This window comes from Rhinolophus sinicus, linkage group LG01 (assembly GCF_036562045.2).
Source record: "Rhinolophus sinicus isolate RSC01 linkage group LG01, ASM3656204v1, whole genome shotgun sequence".
Taxonomy (NCBI): Eukaryota; Metazoa; Chordata; class Mammalia; order Chiroptera; family Rhinolophidae; genus Rhinolophus; species Rhinolophus sinicus.
Genome location: NC_133751.1, coordinates 208,828,500 through 208,850,459, shown reverse-complemented (window position 1 = coordinate 208,850,459; position 21,960 = coordinate 208,828,500). Strand labels below are relative to the sequence as shown.

Sequence of the window (21,960 nt, the reverse complement as noted above, 5' to 3'; positions counted from 1 at the left end):
GAGCCCCGCAGAGCTGTGCACACGCAGTGCAGGTCCCTGGGCGCCTCCTAAGCTGGAAGCCCAGGCCTCCAGGCATTCACTTGGGGCCTCACCAATCTCCAGCCCTCGCTGAGTGAGGTCTCCCAGCTCTGCTCTGTCGCTCCCTGGCTCTGGGGTCCGAGTCTGGGACCCAGCAGTGCCTCTCTCTCCTGCAGGCTACTTCACTCCTTCATGACACAGTGAGGTGAGATCAGGAATTGCGAAGAGGCAGGGTCTCCAGCCCTGCCCACTCTCCAGCTGAAGAGCCTCCATTAATTAAAGCCTGGGTGGGCCAGCTGCCCCAACCTGCTTCCTACCATCCCCCAAAGCTGCCTGGCCCCCGGTGGCTCTGGCCCCTGAAAAGCTGCTGGAGTCCTGGAAAGAGTGCTCAGCCAGGGGTCCTATCAGGCACCCTCTGATCCTCAGGAGTCTTTTCCAGTCTCTCAGCCTTGGTTTCTTCATCCACAAAATTGGGGTGATAATTGTGCCTCCCTATGCAGGAGGGCGTGCGGGAACTGAAGTCAGTTATTCAAAAGTAAGCACTTTGCAAATTTTGCATTATTGTGCTGCAGATGCTGGGAGGGTCCCGGTCACTGGTGTGAACCAGGAGCAGGTGCCTCTGGGCTGCCTGCCTGGCTGGCCCTCTGTGTTCCAATGTGGCCTGTCCAGCAGGCGCCTCCAGTCAGCTCAGCTCCAGCCAGGCATGCCCAGCCGCAGGCTGCCCTCAGGTCAGCCTGATCGAGAGTGTCAGCCCTTGTACTGGAGTCTCCGGCCTGCTCCTGGGCCCCAGCCCCACTGCACATTCCTGCTGGGGACTGAGGCTCTGTGGGCCTCCTTCCCCTGCACGCAGACTGCTGGCTGGTGTCGGCCCCAGCCCACCGTGGCCACTGCACATCGTGCAGGAAACCTGTCCACACTGTGGCTGAGGTTCCAGAATGCTCTGCACACATGCTGGCTTACCAGTCTGGGGACTCTGCCTCGTCCTCCTGCCCAGGACTGCACCCAGACAACCTGGTTCTCAGGCAACTCACACGCTGCCTGATGGCACATTTGTTTTACTCTTCCGCAAACCCCAAGGAGGGCACTGTCCTCACTTGAAACAGGACGCGAGTCTCCCAGAAAATAGGACAAATGAGAACTCAGAGATGGGAATGTCCCACCCAGAAAGCCTGCATGGAGGAGGCACCCTGGAGGGGCTTGGGAGGGTGAGAAAGCTCAGTCTGAGGGAAAGGAAGCAGAAACTGGAGAGGAAGTGTGGCTACGGCGTGGTGGAGGCCTGCGGTGGTGCGGCTAGGAGGGCATGCCTAGAGGATCAGCAAGGGCCAGGTGGGCAAGGGGCCTCAGCCAGATGGGGGGACGCTGGGTACAAGATCCAGAGTCCAGATCAGAGAAACTGTCCCACACAGGTCATTCTTGGGGCCTGGACCTGCTTAGCCCCTGAGCAAAGTGGCGAAAAAAAGGGTTCTGGCTGGGCCAGCGCTCTGGCTTGGAGCCAGTCCTTCTCATTTTCCCATCTTGGCCTCAGTTTCCCCATATGTAAAATGCAGCTTTGGACCCCTAATGGCCTTGCAGCGTTGGATCTGGAACCCCACCGCGATGCAGCTCGAGTCCACAGAGACCCGCCTACCCCCCTAGCATTGCCCCACTTCAGGATCCGGGCTCTGGACTCGGCAGGCCGCTCTCGCCGCAGCCTGACGCCCCTGCACTAGCGCCACCCGGCTCTGCGCGTCCGGCTGGACACCCCCCGCCGTTGCTATGGCAGCGGCATTGCCCGGCAGCTCAGGGGCCCTGAGTTTGGCTATCAGGGGTTGCCACGGCAACTAGGTGGGCCTTCCAGGGGCGGGGCTTCCAGGGGCGGAGCCTCCTGTGGGGCTGGGACCGGGTATCCAGCAGATGTTCCGGACCTCGGAGCCCGCTTCCCAGGACGGTCCGGCGTGGTCCCTGCAGGGCGGTGGGCGCCGGCGGAGGTGCCCCGGGCTCGGCCGTTCCCGGTGGGGCGGAGGCTGCAGACTGCGGGCTGGGGCCGAGGCTGCGCAGCCCCTTCCGCATCCCACGGCCGTCGGTCCGCCTGGAGTCCCCCAGGGCTCCCCCCCAGATTCGCAGCCAGGGACTCCGTAATCGGCGCAGGCGGCAGCCCAGCCTCACATCCCACCGCTCCCCCAAATGTCCAGGTGTCATTTCTGCTCAGGTAACCTGTCTTTTCACTCCGTCTTTTATTCATTTATTTTTTGTCACTGGTGTTCTGTAGATTTAGTTTTATTTTTCCTATTCGGGATCATACTGATTGCTCACTGGGCGTTTGTCTATCTGCAATTTTGGAAAATTCGAAGATTTTCCAGAATATTATTTCTTAAATACAGTTGCAATGTCTCTCTATTCCTCCTTCTGGAATTTCAGCGCAGGGGCTTCCACCCTCACCCCACCCCTCCTTGGCTTTTGTGCTGAACCAGCCTCATCTAGACTTGGGTTCCTGCCAGGCCTGCTTTTCCTCCCAACCTTGGCACGACTCTAGCAGATCCAGGCCTCAAGCGGGGCCCATGTTAGACAATAAATGTTTACTTTCAGAAATTTATTTTGATGTGTCAGGTGGGATGCAACTTTATATATTTCCCACAGTGCCCTACACCAGTTATTAAATCATCTGTTTTCCTCAAATTATTTGAAACGATACCTTTATCATAAACTTTTGATGTATTTCTTTTTCAATACTGGCATCTTGTTAATTATTAGAATTTCATAATATGTTTTAATATCCAATAGGACCGATCCTCCTTGTTGCTCCCCTTTTTGACAGTTTTCCTGATCAGTCTTGCATGTTTGTTTTTCCATGTGAACTTCGGTTGCTGTTTTAATTGAGACTGTATAAAATGTGTACATGTTTAATTTACAGAAAACTGGACCTTTTACAATACCACTTCTTCCTGTCCAAGAATATGCTATGCGTTTCCATTAATTTGCCTCTTTTCAGTGTTTCTATGTAATTTCTTTATAAATGAGAAACCTGCACATTTGTTTTTATTCTGGGCATCTCACCTTTCTCAGTGCTGTTCTGACTGCACTCCTCCATCCAGGCTCTTACTGGTTAGTGTTTGTTTTCATGGAAACTGTTGCTGAGTGATATATATATATATTTTTTACCTGCCCCTAACTTACTGTTTCCTATAGCTTTTCCCTTAAGTTTTCTAGGGAGACAATCACAACATCTGTAAATAATGATAATTTTGTTTCTTCCTTTCCAAAAATTTTCCTTTTTTCCCTCATTTGTAATTGCAACTGCTGATACTTCTAAGTCAAACAAAGGTAGTGGTGTATGGCTGTCCTTGTAACGGGACCCTTTTGTTGTTTTACCATTACAGCTATCCTTTGTATAGGGCTCACTGCGCCCAGCCCTGGTCTCAGCATTTCCCACGGGAATCCTCACCACTGTTGTATGAGGTTGGTACTGTAGGAGAGGTGACAGACACAGGGGCTAATGAACTTGCCTGGAGTCACACAGCTGGTGAGAATGAAGCTGGACTCTGATCCTGGCTGCCCATTGGCTGGACTCATCCACTGAGACCCTGCAGGGCTGCTATTTCCTCAGGTAAAGGACAAAGCCATCTTTGCCCAAAGGGCTCAGTTATTTGCTTTTTAACCAGACAGGGATGGCCCATAGTTCAAATGCCTTTGCAGCATCTATTGAAATCAACCTATTTCTTTGTATCCTGTGACTTACTAGAGTGGTAGATTATAGACAGTCTCGAATATTGAACCACCCTTGCATTCCAGAGTAGAATTTACTCGTGGTGTAGGATCATTATAATGTTATTTACATTGCAAGCAGTCATGGCTCCTCCTTTACCCCACCCCCCAGTCTGCAAGGGCGGCCTCCTCTCCACGCCAGAAGGAGGTGAAGAGAGGAGGTTTGTTGTGTTGTGGACATTTCTGAAACAGGGTTTGGTCACTTTCTGAGGACCTGCCTCTGGGAAGAAGGAAGGGCAGCAGCCTCCAGTGGCAGGAGGATGATTCCTTGACCTTGGTTCTGAGCTCATCAAATTTACTGGTTTTTCTTTATTCATGAAAATAAAAACCCACAATTTCACCTCCCACTGATCTTTCCAGAAGCTGTTTGGGGCCCACAGAGGAGTGAAGCCCTAAACTTGCATGTTAACAGACTCACAGGATACATTTGAAATGTGATCCAGGCAGACACTTGCAAACCAGAGGAGTCCCGGGGAGCAGGGTGGAGCACACCCTGAAAGGAGATGCTGGTCTGTATCTCAAAAGAAAGGGCATCAGAATGTGCTGTTAAAGAGAGCAGACCCAAAATGGAGTCACTTGTGCTAAGTCCATCTCACCAAACACGACTTAATATTGAACCTAATTGCACTTTTGGACTCTCCCAGGAATATGACCTTTAACCGCTCAGCTTGGAATTGCCTGGTCAGCACCAGTGAGGTAAAGCCCAAAGACCCCTTTCATCCCCCAAAAGAGGGTGACCAAAGTCTGAAACTATCCACTTTTTGCTAGATATTTCCTTCCCCTGCCCCCTTTCTGTCGATAGAAACCTTCCCCTTTCTGCAGCTCACAGGAGCTCCTTTCTACTCGCTAGATGGGATGATGCCCGATTCATGAATCATTGAATAAAGCCAGTTTGATCTTTAAATTTACTCAGTTCAATTTGTGTTGTTTACAGTGGGTTGGGAGAATGTAGGAGTGTGTGCTGTTGCAGGGCTAAAATATGAAGATTTGAGTGTTAGTGCAGTCATTTTGGTGGCAGGGGGCATTGAATCCTGTCATCACCCAGAAGGCAAAGGGAAAGGAGAGTTAGAAGGGCCAGCATACAGACGCTAGGAGTCCCAAAAGAACAAAGATATTATTACAACAGGGAAGAGAAAATATTTGAAATACAGTGGAGATAAATTTTCCAGAATTAAAGTAAAATAAAGAAATTCAGACTAGAAGGGGCTCACAAAAAGGAGAGACACAGAGAAATCCACACCATTAGAAAGTTCTAGAAACATCCTGAGAGAAAGACAGGAGCCTGATGGATGTTGGACTTCTCGACAGCATACAAGGAGAAAACAAGGTAATATATTTAAAATATTGAAGGAAACAAACTTTGCACCTAGAATTTTATAGCCAGCCAAATTGAAAGTATAATGAAAGTATTCTCAGCAATACAAGACTTCAGAATATTTTCCACCCCAGGACCCGCATCAATAATACTTTGTATTTCATAAATAACACAAATGCAAGAGAATCATCAAGAGGTATGGAAAATAAGGATGACCAAGCATGTTGGAATGTGTATTAATTATCTTTAAAAATACAAGAACCAAAGGAAAGAAGAAGGGCATGTCCACAACAACTCAGAACTGTAATTCTGGACAACATCAATAGTGCCTGTGAGTCAGGACATGACCAAGCTAAAGTACTTGAGTGTTAGGGGGAATATGTAACTACAGAGGGTACATAGGGTAAATAAAAAGAAAAAAGAAACTCAAATTAAGGGCAATGGCCACAAGAATAAAAATAAGTAAGGATAAACCAGCAGGAGAAAACTCACTCTACTCAATGAGAGAGAAACTGGAAAAAATAGACAATAAATGGAAATGTTGATAAGATGGAAAAGCTAAGACTGAATATAGCAGTAATTACTATAAATGTAAAAACAGATTAGATTCCAATTAAAAGGTAAAAACAGATTAGATTTAAAAATTCCAACAGTTGCCTGAAAGAGATGCACTTAAAAAAAGATACAAAATTTAGAACAAAAAAGTTGGCAAAAGGCATACCAGGCAAATATGAGACAAAGGAAACTGGATTGACATCTTAATATATGACATTCAAATTTGAAGCAAAAAATAAAAATAGAAAAAAACCCAACAACAAAGAAGGCCGCCACATGCATACCGGTGAAAGGGGGTCCAGAATGGTAATGCACATCCATCAGAATCATTCGGATACCCAAGAATACGCCCCAGTGAGCATCAGACAACATCTGCCAGGATTTCAGGGATAAGTAGATATTTCAACAATTGTAACTGGAGATTTTAATTTAAAAATAACAATTTAATGGCGCAAGCAGACAAAAATTAGCAGACCTCTAAATCCTGATGAATGTAAGTAATAATCTTGAACTATTAAATGTATACAGAACTCTATATCCATCAAACAGAGGTGAAGAATATTTACGGAAACAGACCAGATGTTAGGCCCTAAAAAAGCCTCAGTAAATTCCTGGGGCCAAATTCCATGCAGATGGGCTGTGATGTTCCATTTGTGCTTCTACATCCCCTTTGTCACATTCCCTAAGAGACCACCCTAAGTGGACCTGGTCTGTGGGTGCCCCTGCCCTCCAGCTGCCCCTTGGATTCAGCTAAAGAGAGCACTACCCAATCCTGGGAGAAGGGAGAGGGGGTCCAGGGCTTTGTTGCCCAGATCCCTCCTGATGGGTGCTCAGGCTCACTGGGTCCTCTTCTCCCACCAACCCTGCATTCAGGCCAAAGTGTCACTCAGCCTTGTGGTTCCCCTGACTCTTACCCACACCTTTGTAAATAGTCCCTTTATCAAACACTACTCAAATTACCCAGTTTGAATGTGCCATCTGCTTTCTGCCACGATCCGGACTGAACACAGACTTTGTTCTCAGACAATAATGCAATTAAATTAGAAGTTGGTAACAAAAGGTTATAATAAAAGAAACACCACTGGGAAGTAAATAACATTATTAAATAACCCACGGGTTTAAAAGGAGATTATCAAGGACATTAAGAAATATTTACATCTGGATGGTAATGAAAGCATTATATGAGTGTGTATGTCCAAATTTTTGAGACCTGGCTAAGACAGTGCTGTGGAAGGAATTTTGTAGCTTTAAATAGATCTATCAGAAAATGAGAAGGTTTAAAAATAAATGAGCTGAGCATTTAGCCCTGGATGGAGCAACAGATCAAATCCAAAGAACCAAAAAGAGAGGCAATAATAGATAAGGACAGGAATAAATGAAATAACCAGAAAGATGAGATTAACAAAACTAAAAGTTGGTCCTTTGAAGATGTTTTGAAGTATTAAGAAAAATGCAAATAAAGTACGGAATAAAAGGGAGAAATAAGTATAGAAACAATAGGTATAAATAAATATGCTAGTAATTTTAAAACCTCAATGAAATGTATTAATTCTTAGAAACATGTAAAATGAGAATTTTGGTTCAAGAAATAGAGAACTGGACCAGATCAATAAGTATGATGGAAATGGGAATGATTAAGGACCCCCCCACACACCCAGATAGTTTTATTACTTCTACCAAAAGTTTGGAGGAAAAATAATTTCTCTATTATGCAAGTGGTTCCAGGAAATAGAAAAAGGAGGAGCTGTTAGGGAACTTTGTAGGGGAGGGGAATGGAGGGGAGGGTGGTCTGGTGGATGTGTGTCTGTGCCCTTTTTCCTTTCACCTGCACGTGCCACACATATACCGCACACCAAGGTGAGGTGCGTCCCACCTGACGACATTATTTGCAGATTAAATGGTTAACAAAGCAAAGCCTTTAGGACAGCGCCTGGCACCTGCCGGGCGCCTGGCGGGGGGAGGGGGTGCGGGGGGGGGGCGAAGGGGGCTCTTAGCCAGGGGACGCTGAGATGCTGACAGCAAGGGCTGGGCTGGAAAGGGATCGGCCCCGGTTTCATGGTGGCATGATGTCACCGCACCCACCGCAGTTCCGGTGGGTTAGCTGGCCAGAGGCCTTGTCAAAGTAGCTCAGCCATGGTCGGCTTGTGGAGGTTGGTGACACACGCAGGGATGACAGTCAGCCCCTAGTGGCCCGGAGAGCGGCTGGGGGACTGACAAAGGCTGGGGTTTGCCAATGTGGACCTAGAGCGGCGTGTGACTTGGTGATTCAGGGAAGTTAGGCTCCAGAGACAGACGGTGTGACGATAGATGGGGCTGAAGACCTGGAGAAGTGGGGCGGGCGGAGGGTGGGGTCTCCACACCCCCAGGCCTGATGGGAAGAGAAGGCCGCAGGTCCGCTAGCCCGCGGCTTGCATCATCCTTCCAGGAGCGCTGTCTGCGTTGCTCTGGTCTCCAAGTGCTCCCGCGGAACTCACCTGCCACGCATGAGGCAGCATCCGCCTCACGCCCCCTACAACTGCTCCCCGGTGCAAGGAGCCCACCCGACCTTTGCCCCTCTGCGACGACGCGTTTGGGCTGTTGGCTTCGCGGGTGGGGGCAGGTAGAGATTTCATGATTTCACTTGAAAAAGGTCATAGTCGGGGAGGGCCCCGCGTGGGGTCCGCGGGCAAGTTCGGGTTGGTGGGGGTGTTCGGGGTTGGACGCCGCGTGATCCCCTTTTCCCTGCAAGGTCGCGCGGGCGTGCGGGGGCTGCTTGGGGAAAGGGGGCGCCAGTCCAAGCCCGGGTGCCGGCCCCCCACGTCTCCACCCAGCGCACTTTGGTGTCAGCGGTGATGTCACAGCCCGGCCCCAACCTCCTTTGGCTCCAGCCCCATCCCCGCGGTGGCCGCGACGCCCGTCCCTCTCCCCGCGCGACAAACCAGCTGGTGGCTGGGGCTCTGGCGCCGCGCGCAGCCAACCAGCGAGGCGGGAGGGGTGCGGGGTGGGCCGGGCCGGGGGCGCGCAGCCCGTCACGCGGTGCCGCCGTCACTGTGCCCAGCGCAGCCCAGGAACAGCAGCAGCCCAGGGCTCGGGGACCCGCGCCCATGCCCGCACCCATGCCGAGCCGCCGCCAGTGACGCCGGAGAGGTAAAGCCGCCGCCGGCCCGTCCTCTGCGCGCCGCATCCTGCACCTGCACCGACTGTGCTCCAGCAGGGAGCTCGAGCCCGGCGCCGGCGAACTGGTCGCGGCCCGAAGCGCTGGCGCCGCGCGGCCCCTTCCCTTCCCCCGACCTCCCCCGTCCCCGCGGAGAACAATGGGGCAAATTCAGGGGTGTCCGCCCTTCATTCGCAGCCGGGCAGGGCCCTCTGGAAAGGCCCCTTCCGCGCGGCCCCTGCTGCAGCTGGACTCTCGGCTGGGATGGGCGGGGGTCACCAGGGGGAGGGCGCGCGCGGCCGGCGGCATCTCGAGACACGCTCCCTCCCCCTCTTCTGGAGAGCAGCCACGGAGCAGGGATGCGGCGCGGGCTGCGCCTGGACCGGCGGGGGCGGGGAGAGATGCAAAGAATGAGGATGGGGGCACCCGGGAGGGGTGCGGATGCAGCGGCGGGGCCCGAGGGATGGGCGCCCAGGGCGCGGGTAGCTGCCCTGGTCCCCGAGGTGGGAGAGGGCGGATGCCGGAGCCCAGAGCCAAACAGGCCGGCGGGTGGGGCGCGCCAGGGCTGCGGCGGGAGGGCTGGGCCGCCCACTTCGTGCGCATCCCGGGGCTGCCCATCACTCCCGTCCCAGTCGTGTCCTCTTTCCAAGAGACCCCAGCTCTCTTCCAGAGGACCCGCGGCTTGGGAGGAGCCGCCAGCGGACAAGGCCTGCGTCTACGCAGCCAGCGCCCCAGTAACAGGTGTGGCCCGGCGGCGGGCGGGGAGGGGGCTGCGGGGCCGCGACGGCTCGGCTGCAGCGCTCCCCACCCGGCGCCGGTGCTCGGATGACAGGGCGGAAGCCCGCAAGGATGACCCTTGCACTCCCCCTATAAGCTGCCCCTCATTCTAACCCCCCCTCCAAAAAAACCAGCACGCAGCCCTTGTGCTCGGGTGGGGAGTGGGGTCCGCAGTCGGCCAGGCCCTGGGTGGGCGGGGGGACAGTGAGCTGCAGGGGCGGGAGGGGGAGGGAAAGGAGGGAATGCCAAGTCATGGGGCCTGCTGGGCGCGGGAGCGACGTGGCCCCGGCGCGGACCCGATGCGCGCCCACGTTCCTAGGAATAGGGACATTCCCCCAGAGACCGGCATAGCCCTCCCGGAGCGGCCGTCCCCCGCCCCCTCCCCCCGCCCCAGGCGGTGCCCACATTGCCGGGATTAAAGGTCTGTAAGGGCTAGCGGACTGGGTCTTGTGACTGCGCAGAGGAGGAGGTACAGTGGCCCGTCCTAACCCTGGGGACTCAGGCACAGAGCGCCCCTTCCTGCAGAAGGCACATCCGACCTGCCCTCTCAGCCCTGCTGTCAGCTGGCTAAGTGGGCTCTGCCAGGGCCACCATGCCCATGGCCTCCCCGGCCTGAGAAGGCAGATTAAGGTTTGAAGGGAAATGATGGGGTCCAGAGTGGGGGGTTGGGGCTGTACCTGTGGCGGCCATTTTGCAGGTGTGGTTGGCTGTGGCTGTGGGATGAGGTGTGGCTCCTGCAGTGGGGTAGTGTCTGCAGTGCAGGGTGAGCACCTGAGGATGGACAGAATGTCGTCTGTGGGGTGTGGTCCACAGGGCAGAGAGGCTGGGATCAGGTGCGGAGTCAGGGCCCCCCAACCCCAAGGCTCCCAGGGAGGGCCCCTGTAGGAGGCCATGCCCCATGCCTGCTGTGTGACTCCTCCCCCAGTGCCCCACAGACTGCCCCTCCCAGGACCTGCAGCTGGGCAGCCACAGCCAGGTGAGACTGAGGCTCTGCCCTAAGCCCAGAGCCCAGAGCCCAAAGACCCTGCTGGTGCTGGCAGAGCTGGGTTCACACCCAGACCCACTGGATGGAGGGGCCCGCCACCCAGCCATGCCCCTTTCCATCTTCCATGGTGTCACCAGGGCTGACCCAGGGCTAACCATGTCATTTGGAAGCAGAGCAGGGAAGTCCTCCTATGAGGGGGGTTGGGGGCACACGGGGAGTTAGGGGACAGACATAGGTGGGAGGTGGGGATGGGAGCAGCATAGCCTGAGGGAAAGGACCTGGGGATGGGGGAGCCTTCTGGGCCCACAGCTCTCATAGGCCAACCAAGGCAGATGAGCTGGGTGTGGCACTGTGGCAGGGGGATGTTTTGATGGGGTCCTGGTAGCACGGGATGGGAGTGGGGGCTGTGGAGAGTCCCCCCAGTTCTGGAACCTTGGCTTGGCCTTTGGGATTACCTGACCATTCCAGCAGAGCCCTTCAGGCGCAAAACCCTGCACTTCCGAGAGCGGGAGGGGTGTGTGTGTGGGGGCTGGGCTGAGCTGTCACCCCTGGGGTGGAGGGGTGGAGATTGGCAGGCCAGGGGTCACTCAGCAGCTAGTGAGCCCAAGGATGAGCAGATGGCTGTCCACCTGCCCAGTCCCATTTCATGTCCTTAGGCCCAGGACAGGGACCCAGTGTGCCACGTCTGCTGTCCCTCTCTCCCTTTCATGCCCCAGAGCATATCTGAGAACTCTCTTGGGGCAGGACCACACCCAGCCTCAAACCTCTCTGCTTGGGGGTGTCTAGGCCCAGCCAGGCTGGTGGGTCAGAGAAGTGCTCTGTTCTACAGCTGCTCTGTTAGCTGACCAGGCTCTGCCCAGCTGGTCCCCTCTTCCCCTGACAGGCACACCCAGGGCAGGGGCGAGGGGTGGGGCCCGGCGGGGTGTGTACTGGATCCCCCCCCCCCCATCTAGCAGGTTTGCTCGATCCTGGCTGCTGGCTGAGGGGCGATGGCTGATCCCAGCACCCTCAGAACCTCCAGCCTCCAGGACCCGATGAAGGGGTCAGTGCTGTGTCACAGTCCACTGCGGCTGAGCCTCCTGACCCCTCTGGGTTCCTCCAAGTCCCCACACACCACCCCACACCTGCTTCCTCCCTAGCTTCCTCCAGCATGGCTTGTGAAGCTGAATCCCTGATCTGGACACAGCCTGGGTGGCTGGGCTCCCCCCTTCTGACCTTGGATTTAATCCCATAATCCCCAGCCCTGTTGTAAGCCCCGCTTCAGGCCCTGGCTCTCCCCTCCACCTCTGAGGGTGGGGAGTGTCCTCTGTGCTCCTCCCCCTGCCCAGGGTCGGGGGTCTGAGGAGGGCAAGCCTGCACCTGCCTGCCCAGGTCCCTGTTCTTACTCCTCGCCCTTCCCCACATGGCCCCTGGGCTATAGCAGCCACCCTGTACACACTCACACACACACTTAGTCTCTCACAGTCGCACACTCACCTCACTACACACTCACCCTCACACTCACATGTTCTCTCACACACTCACCCCACACAGGCTCAAACTCACGCTCATGTGCACATACACACACACACACACACACACACACACACACACACACACAGTCCCTGCCCGGGGCCCCTCTTTCCTGGAGCACTCCACCCAACCCCACGTGAGGTTCCTAGATGCCCAGAAAGGCTGCCACCACCCTGAAGTCCGCTATAAGCACCCCAGGGGGTCACCCTATCCCACTGTGATTTGGAGGAAGAGAGTGAACATTTACTGGGTGCAGACTGCAGTGTACACCTCATGTGAGCCCCTCATCTGGTGCCCTTAAGACCGATGAGAAGGGTGAGACTTGTCAGGGAGCTCCTGGTGGGGGTGTAGGGTTGTACGCGTGGCGGCCATTTTGCAGGTGTGGTTGATCACCGCCTCAGCTGGGGCTGTGGGGTGAGGGTGGTCCTCCTTCCCAGCTTCCTGTAGCTCACAGGGCGGAGCCCCTTCAGTGCTCATCCCCTCCAGCCTTCCTGCTTTCCCCCACTACCCCTCCTGCACAGTAGGTCCTCAGCGAATGCTGTTTCAGGTTGAGCCAGTAGCTTTAGCCCCAGCTGTTCATTTCCTGAGGTCCCCAGGGCGAGCAGCTGCCACCCTGTCAGGGGTAGGAGCCCTCTGTGTGTGTCCCATTCAAGTCCCCCCTCCTTTGTGTCTCCTGAAATGCAGCTGTAGGTTTAGGGGTGTAGTGGCCCTGACTGCTTCTGCAGGCCTGGCTCCCCGCAGACCCCCTTTCCCTTGAGCCCAGGCTTCTTCAGAGGGAGGCCTGTGGGGCCCAGGGGTAACCTACAGGGGGGTCAGGTGTCCTGCGTCCCGCCCTCAGGTCTTAGCCCTGCCAGTGACACTCAGGTGGGTTTCACTTTCCTTCCCCATCTGTCATCAGCTCAACCCAGGATTGTGAGAGGCAGGGCTGGAGTGTTAATACCCAGGCCATAGGTCAGTGGGGACCAGGCTTCTGAGGGGCTGTCAAGGGGCTGGGGCAGGGGGGTTACTCAGTTTCTTGGTATTACTGTCCACTGCTACTGGGGTCAGGGTCACACCATGGCAGCAGGTCCCTGGTGCTCAGGAGGGTGGCAGCTCCAGGATAAGCAGTGACATGGTAGGCCAGATCCAGACCAGACAGGAAAGCTTAGGGCTGCATCTATCCCCTTTGCTTTAGCTTCTCACTCAGGTAGGTGTTTTATTTTCCTTAGATCTGAGCTGTCTTTTTCTTGTTGAACACATTTCTTTTGTCCTCGCTTACCCCAGCTCTGTCATACTCTGTCTTCCCGGCACCTCCACCCTGGGAGCCATCTCCCTCCGGTCTGTAATCTGCCCCTTTCCCGCCCTCCTACGGCTCGCCACATCTCTGGGTTGGAGTCCCTGTGCCTTGGTGGCCTCCAGAGCAGCTTCTTTCTTGGTTTCCTGTCTTGTTTTGCTGCAGCACATCCTTGTGTGACTTTCCAGATAAGGTGATGAGTCCTTGGCTGTGTGAGAGTGTCTTTGGTCTGTCATCACATTGGGTAGATGGTTTGTGGGGGTGAGGAGGTACTTGTTTTTGGTAAATCATTTCTCTCAACCCTGAAAGCATCACCAACACCTGTTACATCCAGTCCAGTCACTTCTGAGAAGTCTTTGTTGGCAACTGTTTTTGCTGGTCATGTGGTCACAGCTGCACTAGTTACTGCCATCTTGTTTTCAAAGTGGTTGTGCCAATGAACTTCTACCAGGTGGACAACTCCTTCCTGGTATATCCTTACAACATTTAGTGTTATGTGATTTTCCAGTGTTGTGATCTGATGGATGTGTTTTGAACCACGCTTTCTTAATTACTATTGTCGTTGAGTATCTTGTCATGTAAATTACCTGTGCATATCTTTTGCCCATTTTTTCTTTTGTGTCTTTTTTTCTTTGGTTTTTGTCTGTCCTCTATATGCCCTGCACAGGAATTCTTGTCTATTGTATGTGCTGCAGACATCATGTGTTTTGGGGGCCTCCCTTTACCCATCCAATGGTATCTTGGTGGCGGGCTTTTCCTTCCGGTGCTTTCTGTGGGCTAAGTAATCCTTCTTAAAGGACAGCATGGAGCTATCACTCTTCTTCTTTACCTTCTAAAACTCCGTTGTTCACACTTAGGTCTTCAACCTGCATGGAATTTGTTTGCTGTAAAAATGGGACCTAATTTCGTACTTTTTCATATGGCTAGCCAGTGTCTTAGTCTGTTCGGGCTGCTATAAGAGAATTACCATGGACCGAGCGGCTTATAAACAACAGAAATTTATTTCTCACAGTTCTGATGCTGGAAGTCTGAGAACCAGCGTGCTGATTCTGGCGAGGACCTTCTGGGTTGTACGTGGCCCAGAACAGAGAGCGGAAGGAAGCTGCCTCGGGACCCTTTACAAGGGCACTAATCCATTCATGGGGCTCCATCCTCCTGGCCTCATCTAATCCTAATCACCTCCCAAGACCCCCTCCTAAGACCATCACATAGGGGTCCAACAAATGAATTTGGGGGACACAGACATTCGGTCTGTAACACCAATTTTCCAAGCATCGCTGGTCAGTAGTCCTCCCTCTTGTTATTGACCTGTAAAGTCACCTTTGTCAGCTGTCAGAAGGCCTGTATCTATGTAGGTCTGTTTCTGGGGTCCCTTCTGTCCCGTTGCTGGTCACTTGCCTTGTCCCAAACACCCTGTCTTAATTACTGTAGCTTTACACTAAGACTTGATATCAGTGGGGCATGTTGCCTTCTGTCCTGTCGTGTTTCTTCAGACCTGTTATTAATATTCTTAGCATCTTAGTCTTCCATATACATTTTTAGGAGCAATTTGTCAAGTTTCACAAAAAAACCTGGCTGAAATTTCATTGAATTTTAGGATTTACTTGGGTGAAAATAAAGATTTTTTTAAGAAATTTCTTTTCCACAAAGAGTTTTAAGTTCTTAATTTAGATTTTCTATAAATTTTTTGGTAAAGTTTAAAATTTTTCTCCATGAAAGTTAATATATGCATTTTTTGTGACATTTATTCCTATAAAGGTACTTTATCATTTTGGTTCTTTTCAAAGTGGTACCTTAAAAAATATTTTTAACTTTATCTAGTGTATACCCCCATGGTTGGTTCCTAGCAACTTTGCTGAACTTTCCCACTAATGCAAATAATTTGTCTGTGGATTCTCTTGATGTCTGTGTCCATAAGCAAATAGTCTGCGAATAATTTGATCCTTCCAGGCCTGATTTTAAGTTTTTCTCAAGTTGCTCTAGAGTACATATCACTCCAGGGATGGTTGAACCCTACTAAAGTCTCATTTCTTTGGGGTGTCTACTGAATGTCTGGGAGTGGGGGAACAAGAGAACTCCATTCCAGCGGTAGAGTGCAAATGTCTTCTTACTTTGTGTGAGCTTTGGGGGTATTCCGTTTTCTTTGCCTGGACCACATGGGCCTGGACTCCAGGTACCCCTATGCAAATTTCTGGAGCTCCTTGATTGAGCAACTTCCCGCTTTCCAGAACTCTGACCCACAACTTTCAGCTGCCTCAACCTATCCAAATTCTGACCTCCGTCTCCTCAACTCATCAAAGCTGCTGAGAGATTTGGAGTGATTGCAGGGCTCACTTTGTGTTTCCCTTTTCTCAACAATCCCAGTCCTGCTCTGCCTATTGTACAGTGTCTGAAAACAGTTGTTTTCTTACATTTTGTCCGGTGTGCTAGTTGCTGTTTACAGTGGGAGGTTAAGTGTGGTGCTTGTAACTCCATCATGGCTGACTGTGGAAGTGCCATAAGTTTGGCTAGTAGTATTTTCATGATCATTTACTACTAAGCTTATTTACATCCATTGTGATTTTTCCTTATGTGTATTAGTTATTTAGAAGTTTATTTTTCAATTTCTAAGCATATGGGTTTTTAATGAATTTTTATTGATTTTTAATTGACTTGTGTTCAAATTGCATGATCCATTTGATCCAATTTTTGAAACTTATTAGGGGTTGCTTTATGGCCTACTATATGGTAAAATATTGCAAATGGTCCATATGTGTTAGGAAAGAATGTGTTTCTCTAATTTTTGAGAACAAGAGCACACATACATTCATTGGTTCATGGTTATGTTACTCAGTCTTCTACACCCTCACTAGTTATGTGTCAGCCTAACCTGTCAATTACTGAGAGGTGTATTAAAATTCCTACCATGCCAAATTAATGAATTGTTCTATGTGGCATGATTCTTAATCTTGGTTTTATGTTTTCATCATTTTGTTTCTCTGGGACCATGCTGGGTAATTTTTTATGACATATTTTTCAGTTCATTAATTCTCTGTTCAGTTCCATTTAATTTGCTGATTAACATGTCTGCTAAGTTTTAAAATCTAAATGATTACATTTTCATCGCTAAAAGTTCTGCATGCTCTTTCCCCATTATGTCCCATTCCTCTTATTTCTGTAAACATTTTAACCATACTTATTTTGTTATCTGTATCTGTTAGTTCCAATAGCTGAAGTCCTTGAGGATCTAATTCTGGTTTTATTTTCCTTCCCTCCTGCCCAACTCTTGCTCATGGTGGATTGCTTCTCTGGTGTTTGGTAAGGTTTGATTGTGAGCTCACATTTGACTGACCTTCATCTGTGGGAATGTTGGGGACCTGAGGGAAGGAAGCTATTTGCAAGGACGATTTGGACTTGGTTTCAGGTGTCTTGGGTGCAAAACCTGAGACCTACTCTGTGCTAATTTCTCAGTGGGGTTTACTGATCATGCAGGTATGTAAATAGGAAACCCAAACCTGCATGAGGACAGGTCTGTGGCCTCAAATTCTCAGAATCACTAGCTTTTTCGCCATGTGGCGTGGAGAGTCATTCAAACGAATTCCCCTGTGTTTCTTTGATGGCAGGTGGCTTTTCCCCAGCCTCCATTTCATTGGGGTTGTAGCTTTGGAGGATCCAACTTTCTGTGGTGATTTGGTTCCAGTCCTGACTTGCATGTGTTTGAGGCCGTTCCTCCCTTCTCCCACCTGGCAGGTGAAACCCGGTTCTCTGCACCTCTGGTGTCAGCAAATGCCTGTGCTTCCTCCCAGGTGGGCCTGCCACTTCAGTTTGGCTTCTCCTTCCTCTTTCCTCTTTCCTTCCCCTTGGAAGTTTTCTTATTTTATTCTGACACTTGCTATTCATCCCAAGTTTCCAGGTGATTTCTAATGGGGGAGGGTATCTTGCCCATCATATTGCCAGAAGTGAAAATCTCTCATTCGCCTTTTTTTCCCTATCAATTGAGAAGTATTAATTTTAATGAGCAAACTGATTTTTGTCTTCACACATACCAGGGTTTGTCCACCAAACTGCAGTCTTTTAATTGATTAATTAATTAACCTTAACTATTTTGTGGAATTATTTAAAAATAATTCTTTTTGGGTTAAACATGAACACAGTTTAGAAGAGTCAAGTATATCTTCAAAACTTATTTAGGAAATCAGCAGTTTTTGCTCTCCATCCTCAATCTCTTTCAACTCTCTTAGTTGCTTTGTTGTTGTTGCTATTTAGCTCTATCTTGCTAAATAATGTGCTCATTCTGCTAATTTTTGGCCTGTTTTAGAAGTTACATAAGTTGTTATAAAGCGTGTACCCTTTTGTGTTCGTTTCATCTTTTCTCAGTGTTATGTTTGTGAGATTTATCCATTTATCTTCTCTTCCTCCTGAAAGGACACTAAAATTACAGTCAAGATAAACTAGAGAAAGACCCAAATCTTCCATAAGGATGATACAACAGAAGAGAAGGCACAGCAACCACATTCTGGAAAATGAAAAGCAGAACCCATGTGGTAACTGGTAGCAGAGGGGAAATTGGGAAGCAAGCTGTGGACGTCCCCCAAGGCTCCGGAGCTGGGTCCCCAGCTGCCCCCGCAGTGGGTGTACAAGTCAAGAGGACTCGTCCAAAGTTGGCTTTAGAAGCAGTTAGATGCCCCAGGCTTCTCCCCCGTTGCTCCGTCTCCATCTCTGTTCCTCTTTCTAATCCTTCTCTCTTGTTGATCTCATCCATTCCTGCAAGAATCAGTGCTCACAAGTGACTGGTTCATTTTTCCTGCCCTGGCACCTCCTGGATATCTCCAGCTCCCCAATGCTGCTGATGCGGGGGTGGGGGGTGGGGGGGGAAGATGGGGACAGACAAGAGGGGAACAGACGAGGGCAGAGCTGGGTCCTTCTCAGGGCAAATCTTCCAGTCCCAAAACTCCCTGAGGGATGCTGGGGTCCGAGTTGACCTGGGCATGATGTGAAGGAACCCCCGAACCCCGATGGTTTTGAAGCTCTACATTTCCTTGTGGGTCCACTTTTGCTCTTTCCACAGTGCTGATATGTTGTGTGCTCATTACTGTTCAGTTCAAAACACTTTCTCATATCCTGTGAGATTTTTCTTTTCTTTGACCCATAGGTTGTTTAGAATTGTATGGCTTAATGTTCAAGCAATTGGGGGATTTTGTAGGGTTATTTTCTTTTTTCTTTTGTATTGACGTATAGCATTACTTTTCCACTTACATGGTAATGTCGGTACTTTAGAAATTTGTCTTTGGCTTCCATCATTTCTGTTGAGAAGTCAATTGTCAACCTTATTCTTGTTCCTTTAAAGATTATATGTCTGTGATTTTTTTCTGGCTGCATGTAAGCGTTTTTCTTCATCATTGGTACTCAGCCGTCTTCTTATAATGTGGCTTGGTGACGTTTTCTTTATATTTATCCTGCTCTGTGTTTGCAGAGCTTCTTCAATCTGTGCACTGATATGCTTCAGCAGTTTTAGACAATTAACGGTCGTTACCTTTTATTTATTTATTTATTTATTTATTTATTTATTTATTTATTTGGGGAATATTGGGGAACAGTGTATTTCTCCAGGGCCCATCAGCTCCAAGTCATTGTCCTTCAATCTAGTTGTGGAGGGCGCAGCTCAGCTCCAAGTCCAGTCACTGTTTTCAATCTTTAGTTGCAGGGGGTGCAAGCCTACAATCCCATGCGGGAATTGAACCAGCAGCCTTGTTGTTGAGAGCTCGCGCTCTAACCAGCTGAGCCATCTGGCCGCCCCACTGGTAATCTAGTTGTGGAGGGTGCAGCTCACTGGCCCATGTGGGAATCGAACCGGCAACCCTGTTAAGAGCTTGCACCATCCAGCCGCCCCGTCTTTACCTTTCTAAATATTGTTTCTCCCCATCCCACTCCTCTCCTTTGAAGTCCAATTACATCATGATAGACCATTTCAGTGTCCTACATTTCTCTGATTCTCATTTCTATATTTGCCATTCTTTTTTCCTCTGTTCTTAACTTTCTATTGCCCTGTTCTCCAGTTCATATACAGTTTTCCGCTGCATCTAACCCTTTGAGTTCTTAATTTCAGTTATTATGTTTTCAGTTCTAGAATTCCCATTTGATTCCTTTTTTATAGTTTCAAACCCTCTTGCAAAATTCTCCATGTCCACATTTATTTTCTCCATCTTTTTCTTTTTGAAACATTTTTTAAAAACTTTTATTTATTTTAAGTGTGTTTTTCCAGGACCATCAGCTCCAAGTCAAGTAGCTGTGGAGGGCGCAGCTCACAGTGGCCCATGTGGGAATCAAACCAGCAATCTTGTTAAGAGCATTATACTCTAACCAACTGAGCTAACTGGTCGCCTTATTTTCTCCATCTTTTTCTCTCTTATTTGAACATATAAGTCATGGTTATTTTGAAGTCCTTGTTTGATAGCTCCTAGATCTGAATCATATGTAATTATGTTTCTTTTCTCCCTTTGTGTTTTTCTTTGCTTTTTTCCCCCAATTTGTTTTGAATCATATAGTCCTGTCGCTTTTCATGCCTTGTAACTTTTGATTTAATGTCCGACGTTACCTATTAAAATACTGTCGAGGCTGCAGTTGGTGCACCTTTTCCAGGCAAAGAGAGTCGTCCCTGAGGCATTCAGAGACTAGGCTGAGTCAGGGCAGTTTTGATAGTGCTTATCCTGCCTCTGGTTCTGCCCTGCTTTTAGATTCTGTGCCTTCCAGGCCTTTCAAATCTGGCCTCGTGTGATCCCTAGGGCCGTCCTCCCGTGGCTCCTGAACTCCAGTCTTTGTGCCTTAGCACCTGAGACTATGAAAGCCTCCTCTCGGACGTCTAGATGCTTCCTGCTTGAGAATTTAAACTTCCGCTCCTCACACCTTCAGAGTTTGGCACGTTTTGAGGGGAGAACTGGCCATTTGTTAGGTTTTGTTCTCTCCATCTTTCTCCTGGGATTTTGGCCTCTCAAGCTTGTTTCTCTTGACCCAAAGCTCTGCAGGTTCCTCCATCCCCCAGCAATGGCTCCCTGCCTGGGGAGACTCTAGATTCCTGCATCTTGCCCAGTAACCAGAACGCAGACGTGCTCAGGGAGAAAGTGCTGCAGATGTCAGCTGTCTCCTGCTCTGGCCGTCCCCCACCCCTGGAATCTTGGCCTGCTAGGCTGCATGGCTTCAGCAGCTCATTGACTCCTTCAGGCAGATCTCACATCCCATCCAGCTCCTCTAGTCTGCAGGGTGGGAGGGAGGTCGCGCTGCTGCCCCCATCGCCACCTGCAGGCAGAAGTCTTCCTTTGCTTCATGCTTGGTGCTAATGCACCGTCTCCACCCAGAGCCATAGCAGAGTCTCCTATGTGTTCTTGTAATGTTGTCAAAGATAAAGTTCTAGCTCTATTTTTTCAATGTGAGAGGACCCGTCGTTCCAATGCCAATCCTACCCAGTTACCTGAGATGCTGCCTTAATAATTGTTGGACGTGTCTGTGTCCGTGTATCTGTCTGGGGTCTGTGTTCATGCTTAGTTCTTTCCATCGAGCTCTCTGTTCGTGTGTCATTACTGCACTTTGGAAATTATTATAGCTTTATAGTAAATATAATAGCTGGTAAGGGATGCCCCTCCTCCTTTGTTCTTATTTTTCAAAACTCTCTTCCAAACTCTTGCCAAATTCCACTGAAACTCCTGCTAGAACATTTTGCTTATCTGAATTGTACTGAATTAACTTGCTCAAATGGGGGAGAACTAAAAATTTTGCAATAGCAAATTGAACATCTGCTTTCATAAGTGTTTTCTTTATTTCTATTTATTAATATTTCCTGTTTCAGTACTTGAGATTACTTAGTCAAAGGATATAGCCTTCTTTCTTAAGGCACAAGGCATGTGGCTAAATGCTTGCAAGAGATCTCATTCTAATTTGTGTTCTCACCAGGAATTCATGACCTTGCGTTTACTCTTCCCATCCCAGCCCCAATGTCCTACGACTTTTCTCAGTTTCAAAAGTGCAAAGATTTTCCAGTGTAAGGAAACGTGGATTCTCAGAGAGGGACGCCCCTGCAGTCCACTGCTGGGTGGTTGTCCATGGATGTAAGAAGGTGAAACATTGGAGCAAACACTCATGGAGTGCAGACGAGGGTGCGTGCTTGCAGGATTCCAGCCCCCGAATGAATTCTGCTCCCCCTCCACCTGGGCTCTGCTCACGTCCTGATCTTGCTCAGTTGTCAGCTGGTCTGGCGTTTCCTTCGTTCCCTGTAGTCTCTCGAAGAGCTGTGTTTGCCTGAGGGGACAGTCCTCTCCATGTCTAGCCTATTCTGGGGGATTCTGAGGCGTCAAGGAGCTGGCTCTGGGCAGAGCCTGGGAGTTGACAGCCGAACTCTCCACGGATCCCAGCCCTCGCCGTGCTCCCCTCCATCTGCAGAGAGGTGGGCCCCAGGGTGCTCCATAGGCCCCTCCTGCTCTTGGTGCTGGGGTCCCCAGAGGGCATGCCCAGAGGAGGTGACCACAGTCCACTGTGCTAGATGAAACTCACTTGTCCCTCGCTGGAATCCGAGGCCTGATTGGAGCTGGGGGCTGGGATAGAGCTGGTGCCCTGTGTGCCAGGCCCTGCACCCAGGCGGGAGGAGGGCTGCCACCAACAGGAGCACCTGCCCACCTTGGCCG

The 21,960-nt window shown here is 50.3% G+C and overlaps 1 protein-coding gene across 29 annotated transcripts in view; it reads left to right on the top strand.

Annotated features, from left to right (window-relative positions):
* Positions 1-3,577: 3,577 nt before the first annotated feature.
* Positions 3,578-21,960, top strand: part of KIF1A (kinesin family member 1A) — an 86,546-nt gene continuing 68,163 nt past the window's right edge. For 27 of the 29 annotated variants that reach the window (XM_074316285.1, XM_074316283.1, XM_074316279.1 and 24 more), the window contains exon 1: positions 8,618-8,755. The gene's annotated coding sequence lies outside the window, so the exon portion shown is untranslated. Of the gene's footprint in view, positions 3,602-8,115; positions 8,229-8,617; positions 8,756-21,960 lie in introns of those variants that run through there. The other 2 variants (XM_074316210.1, XM_074316200.1) reach the window with 2 other exon arrangements.